Here is a 7,234-nt window from a genome sequence, read left to right on the forward strand (position 1 = left end):
CTGCCATGAAAGCAAACTTTTTTACCCAAAACGTCTGTGCCTTGTGGCTTTTCTTTTCTGAGGCATTCTTTATATAAGAGGGGGTTTTTATTATTGTTATTCTTTGCTCAGTTAGATACGAATTTATTCACAACATTTTATGGTCCTTTGGATTAGCTTTCGATCTTGCTGACTGAGCTTTGATTTATTCACTAGAATAAGGGCCAGCTTGGCTCCTATGTGTTTCACTACAGGTGATACCATGAGAGCAACTGTGGACAAAAAGGCCAGTGTATGAAGAAGAGACTTAAGAGCCAGCACTAACAGCTGTACAGAGACAAAGTGCTTAGAGAGAGTCGATGAGCTTGAAAGGTTTCCAGGACTTGAGGCAAGGAGTGGCACCAAGCTCCTTATCTCGCAGATCACATTTCAATGTATCATGGAGCCGTTCTCTCCTGCTTTCACTCCAAACCACCCTTTTGGCTACAGCTGCAGTGGGAAAGGCTGAGGAAACCATTTAATGTACTGTGTCATTTGGAACAAGAGATGCTGGTGCTTTGTTTCTTGCCATCCTCTCCTGGGTCAGGAGGAGATGGTCACAGGCTCATCGGCCAGGCTGGGGGAGCTGCAGGACCCTGGCTGATGGAGATAACTCTGAACGTTTGGCTGGTGGGGATGGTAAGACAATATTTATGTATATTGTCGTAGAATCACAGAGCTAAATAAATGTGACAGCTTTCATTTGACATCCCCAACCTTGCTGCTGTCGGGTAGGGTTTTTCTTTTTGCCACATAACATGAAATCACTGTCAGTTTGATAGTACATAGCAGTGTTTCTGAAGCACAAAGGTTAGGGGGTTGGTAGGTGCGTCAGAGTTATTTACGTTTGCTATGCATAAAATGGCACTTGGGGAGCAAGGCAGGCTGCCAAGAAGCAGAGGAATCGGGGCTGTCTGGTTGCTCTCTTGTATCTCTGCATGCTGGATTGTCAGGGTAGGATTTATAAAACTTGCTTCAGAACAATATCATCTTTCCTCAAGTGGACGTGCCCCCGTCTGTTGCAGCGAATGCCGTTATTGCTATTCTCATGACAAAGCGTCTATCAATCTCTACTTTGTTTATAAACAAATCTGCCTGCCCTGCATAAGAAATGGATCGGCTCAGGAAAAATACCATTACCAAAGGAGTAAGTTAATTATATTTCAGGATCTCAGCAGGGAATGCTATCTCGGAGTATTCGGTAAGATCTGACCAGTGGAGTTATAATTAAAAAATGTCCCCAGGGAGGAACTTGTAAATTATTTACTGAAAGGGGCTTTTCCAGGCTCTTTTAGTTTAATTGCGCAGTCTGGAAGAGAAAGGCCTCCGAAACAAATTAACTAAGAGGTTGAAATGGCTTTGTTAAAATCGTGTTCACAGCTAAGCCAGTGGAAGACTGTGAGTAAGGTTCAAATATAGGACAAATCTTCAGAAGCTGGCATTAATTGTGGTTTGAAAGTCATATGGAAAGCACCAAAATGTCCATGCATAGAAAATGCAAGCGCTGGTTTTGTCCAGTATTCCCACTGGCTTTGTATGTGGTCCAGATCTGACAGCACCTCATGTCCTCAGGGGCATTTGCTTTGTGAGGAGAGGAACTGGCATTTGTGGGCTTTCTGATAGGGTACGGATGAAGTCCTAGCAAAGGAGGATGAAAGATGAGAGGTGATGGAGAGGCAGAGTAAGAAGATGCTGGGACGGTCTGGATTTTCCATCACTGGCACGCCACCTATGGCATTTTAGGCCAAAACAGCCTGGTTAACCCTCGGTGGCTGTTGGGCTGAATGCAGCCCTTGGTGCCAAGAGACCCATACTGTTAGCGGTTGTGTCCTTTTCAAATGCACGGGTGAAACCTGACTTGCTTGCCCTCACACCTAAAACACAGCTGAAGCATTTGTTACTGAAGTTGGCCCCTGGCGTAGGCCTTTGGGATCTCTGGTCAGATGTGGAGAATGGAAGAGACAGAGCGGTCCCCTTATCACAACTGACTCACAGCTTGGCAGGGAGGGAGCCATTATCCACTATCTGTTTGCTAAGGAGTACAGCAGCCAGTAATACTGTATCTGCTGCCTGTTGATGCCAAATTTTATGTATGTAATGGCCTTTCGGATGCTGTTGCCCTTGCATTTATTTCTTTCCCAAAAAGCCCACATCTGCTGCAGCACCCTTACCGAGGAGCCAACTGACTGACTGAGCAGAGCCAGGCACAACTGCTGGTGCACACGTTCTTGTTAGCTCATACATACGTGCATATAGCATTTCTCTTTTCCTCGAGTCTCCTTTTTCTTTCAAATTTATTGCACTTACACATCTTGCTTAGATGGGAGCTGCCCCAGAGTCTCTGCTCCCCGCATGTGTGCAGTCTTCAACACGTGCCATTTGATTGCAAGCCCCGGGGGTCCTAAACAGTAAGTTCTCCACCTCCAGGCAAACCAGCTGAAAATCCACAGATGAAAGCGGCTTTAGTCATTCATCAGGCAGATGAGATCTCTGCTTTTATTTTGTTATGGTGTAAATCTGCTGCTTAGTTTGCCAGGCTCTTCGAAAACTACTGAATCATAAAAACGCTTGTAGCAAATGCCAGCTTGTCTGTCACCAGAATAATACATTAAATGGCTTATCGTCTCCAAGAGAGGACTACAATACTTTTGAGATGATTTGGATATATAGTTAGGGAACAAAATATGTTGACAGCTTTAGGATTGTCTTGATCAGTGGCTTTTGTTTTGTATTTTACTGTAGTGTATCCAGTAGTATGTGGGGAGGAAAGAGAAGACGTCCCTAAATTTCTGCAAATGTAGCTTATTGATGGCGAAAACCACGGAAAAAGAGTGGAGTAGAACATAAATGTAAAATGAAGGACTGTTTGTGAAAGGGCAGAACTATAAGGTTTGAATAGTCTCAGCAGATGTATTGCTATTTAATTATTAGGAGTGGTAAGTCCATATTAACCTTTATGGAGTACTATAGACTATAATGAAGCTGAATACTTTTCTGTAGCCTTGTGTTAACATCTTGTCAAATTTAATAAAAAATTAGTAATAAAGACATTCTATGAGAATAGCTAACAAATACTGGGAAGGAGAATTTACTATTAAATAGTTTAGATTCATAGAGTGATCGTTATTAGACCGTATTAAAATGTGTATGACTTTCTCATTCTGGATATAGCTGGAAAATGTAATTACAGATAAACTATGAAGGGCCTTCACTGTTGTTGCTGTGCCCATGAGTGCTCTTCCCTGGCTGCTTTCCATCGCTGCACACCTGGGGTACATCAGAGTGGAGCTGGGGACTGCCTGAGACTGACCCAGGCGGGACAAGGCAGGGTTGGGGTGGTCTCCTGGATATACTTTGGCTGAAGCAAGATACCATGGGGTATAACAGGGGTAGGGGAGGCAGGTAACATCTCTGACCTCGCTGGTTTAGGGAATCGGTCCAGAAGACTCTTTCTGGTGTGGGGAAGGCCCGTGGTCCCCTGGGAACATCACTCTTGGAGCCCATCAGCCCTTTAATACAGTTTGGGGTGAGAGTAAATAACATCTAGAGAGAAAGCAGGTGAATTTAACAGGAAGCAGGAGCTGAGGTGGGAATTTGGGGCAGTTTAGATACAATCAAATCACGCTGAAAAAAGGGAAAACCAGATTACTCTCTGAGAGCTGAATTGCGGTGACTTGGTGGGAGATTAAAGGGCTTAGCTCTGACTTTAGCAAGTTTGCAGCCACCCTCCTGGGGACACCTTGGCCAGATGCAAGCTACTTTTTTACAACCCTGATAAACACTTTGCAAAGGCTAAAAAAGCAGCTTAGACTTTACAAGGCCCAAAAAAGCAACTTTGCAGCCTGTTAGCTGGGAGAGACTCCCTTCCCTGGGACTTTGGCTGCCTAAACTGGGAGGACGTTATAGACTTCATCTGCTGCAATGCTACCAATGCACTGCTGTCTCCCCAACATGAAACGCTCATGTATGAACACTGTTGTTATAATAAATTAAGAGTAGTGGGAAAGGCCCTGGAAGTTAGCCATAAATCTGCTGGTAAGCGCCAGCAAGCGGCAGTGGCTTGGCTGTACACCATTAATAAAGACGTTGGAAGGGCGGAAGGCAGCGCGTTGCCGTGGATATTATTACCCGAGTCTCCACCGCGGCAGAGCTGAGGTTTGATACGCACAGGACAATCAGTCAAAAACTCTCTGCTGCTGTAAAAATCACACGGGTTCCTGCTGTTGGCAGTGAGGTTCTTGTTTTGCTTGTATTTAAAGAAAGAAGAGCCCAACTCCATTTTTCAACATAATACGAATTCCTGAAGAAATTCCCCAGCTTGCTGAACAGTGCTGTGAACACTTTGTTTTACATAATTTGCACCAAAATTAAAGTGAGGTTTAAAGCTCTTTTGGGCACTGGTCTTGGCTTTGTGTACACAGTCTCCAGCACAACAGGCCTCTGACTGGGATCAGTACCAGCACAATGCAGATTATTAAAAGGGAGAATAAAGAGGCAAGAAGAGGTATTTTAGTGCAATAGGCTTAAATCTGGAGGAGCAGTCACGCCATTTTCTCACCACTTGAATAGTTCAAATGCAGCCTTCACATACAATTTTATGGCTTTGTCTCTGTTTTCCCTGATGGGCACCCAATTTTTTGGAATAATGGTGTCCTTCTTCAACATTTGTAGGATACTCTATGGTGCGTGGACAGAAGCCGTGAGGGCTACAGCGGCTGTCGTGCTCAGTGTGGCACCCAGAAATGAAACACAGGCTCATCTCCCGTCAATCCAAAGGCTTTATATACAGAGCCATGGGGAACAAAACTGTTTGTGGATTTTCTGGGGAAAACAGAATGTAAATTAGATTTTAAAGCAAGCATTTGGCTGAAATTAGAAGCCACGGGCCCGATACACTGTAGGCTGTGACAGGAGAAGTGGCTAATTGCGAGCAAGTTTCTACCCCACTTGATTATTGTTGTGACACACAGATCATTAACATGATGGTCTAAACATGAAATAAATTGTTTAAATATTAAACTGTCAGCTTCTTCCTCTGATGTCTAAATCACTACCTAAAGTAGGGGGGATGTGTGAGTACAAAGTGAGTTTGATGCTGCATTGCTCCCAGAGAGAGGCCACCACTGACAGCCCTTCCTCCCTCTGGTGCAGGAGAAGCATTGGAAGAGTGAGCAAGCTCTACACTATTTCACTATTTCCCCATTTTCTCAGTCAGCCCACGGAACAACACAGACACCCCCTTGGTGCTGAAAATACAGTAATGCACTTCGCAGAGAGGAAGAATTTGGTTGTATCTGAGCAGCACACTTCTGTGCAAGGTCTCCGCGATGCTGTTGGTCTGTGAGATGACTTTTGTTCAGTGTCACCTTAAAGATGGGACGAGAGGTATACGCACACTGAACTCCCATCATTTACAGTTCTGCCCTGTTGGATTTTATTACTCAAATAGCTGTTGTGCCATGCAGAGGTAGCGTGCATAAAAGACCCAGTGTATAAACTGTTTTGCAAGAGAGAAATGCTGTTGGGAGAAAAGTACAGGCATATTAATGACATTCAACCAAGGGATTATTAAAGGCAATGAGCCCAGAACACTTATTTGGGAAACTATTTGTTCAAGGAGGAGACTCCAACAGCTTTGGCTTCATGGTTTCCTTCCTGTGTAATACATAAGAGCGCAGGAAGCCAGCTCTTGAATTCATGGGTCATAACCCCATCTGCTGAAGAGCTCGAGTAGGATCGATCCAAAATGAGTCCTGGCATTGTTCTGCCTTTCCCCAAGAGTACAGCAAAATTAATCCTCCACTGAAGTGTCTGGATTTCTCTGTCCAGAGCTAGCAAATACGAATAGAAAGTGAAATTTGTGCTGATAATTACTTTGACAGCTGTCACATGTGCACGTTGTAAAGGATCAGCAAAGACACAGCTTCCAGTATGAGGATAGCCTGTGGTAACAGCGATGATTAGGAGGAAGCTAATTAGAATGCATTACACATGCCGTCCCCACAGTTCACTGTTCTTTAAGCAAATTCATATTTGGGAAGAGAGCCTTATTTTTATTATACATGGGTAGTACTGCCTGCAGACTTCCATTGATTTACACCATGGCCATTTGTACCAAAGCATTTTCTTCTGTAGCTCACCACATATAGCAGCTTTCCTTAGCACGGCAACAAAACTCAGAAAAAGATTTGTCCTAGTTCTCCTTACAGACAAGCACACACAGAAATACCAAGCAATACGTAGCAGGAACAGAGATTTTAAAGGTTACCTAAGGAATTTTGTCCACTGCTACTTTTTTAGAGTTGGCTCGACAGCGACCTGCTGTCAGTGTAATACGTAGAGTAGTGGCGTGAGGATAAGTAGGTCTGCTCGTTACAAACACATCCAAAAACCAGACTGGGAATGAGTTAGAAGCTTTTGATAGTACTTTGTTTTCTAAGTCATGTAAGTATTTGCAATTTTACCTAGTATCGACTTGCAAGTGCAAACAGACTATTTTCATGAAAAATGTTCAAACTCTTTTGTGCTGGAGGTATTAATCCACATGTGGGTATTCAATTACTATCAGAACAAACTGCAACTGCACTAGATAAAAATATGCAAAGTAGGTAGCTGGAGGCTCATTTATACTAAAATTCCTCTAGCTGTTTGAAGAGGCTTTGTAATGTCAGTGTACTCCCACCTGAGTATATTCCTTATTGTGAGCGCTGTAAAGTGGCCTTCCTGGATGCAAAAGTTGGGACTGAATATATTCACTTCAAAGATGCAGGGTTTGGTTTTTTTCTCTTAAGTCAAAAATTACCAAAGAGGAAAAGCAACCTAATTATTTTCTTTCTTTCAGGAAATTATAGAATTTATAGCATGGGAATCTCTGAAAAATAAATTAAACCCTGGATTATCCCCTTCTTATTTTCTCCTGCTCATCTTTTATCCTTTCTTGTCCTTGTCGTCGTTCCCCCCCTCCCCCTCCCATGTTATCATCCTTGCCATCCTTATCAGCGTTATTACTTTTGTTGGCACCTGATTCAAAAGCCTGTCATCCCATCACAGGTTTGCATTTTCAGATGCAGGACTGAGGTTTTGGATAGAATCCCCTTTTTGGGACCCATGGGGATGGGGGGGGGGGAGCAGATAAGACCAGTAAGTCTATAAATCTCCATGTCTATAAATCTTAAAATGGATTACTGATGACAGTGACTCTTTAATGGAAAGAGGG

The sequence above is a fragment of the Mesitornis unicolor genome, unplaced genomic scaffold (assembly GCF_000695765.1).
Source record: "Mesitornis unicolor isolate BGI_N332 unplaced genomic scaffold, ASM69576v1 scaffold534, whole genome shotgun sequence".
Taxonomy (NCBI): domain Eukaryota; kingdom Metazoa; phylum Chordata; class Aves; order Mesitornithiformes; family Mesitornithidae; genus Mesitornis; species Mesitornis unicolor.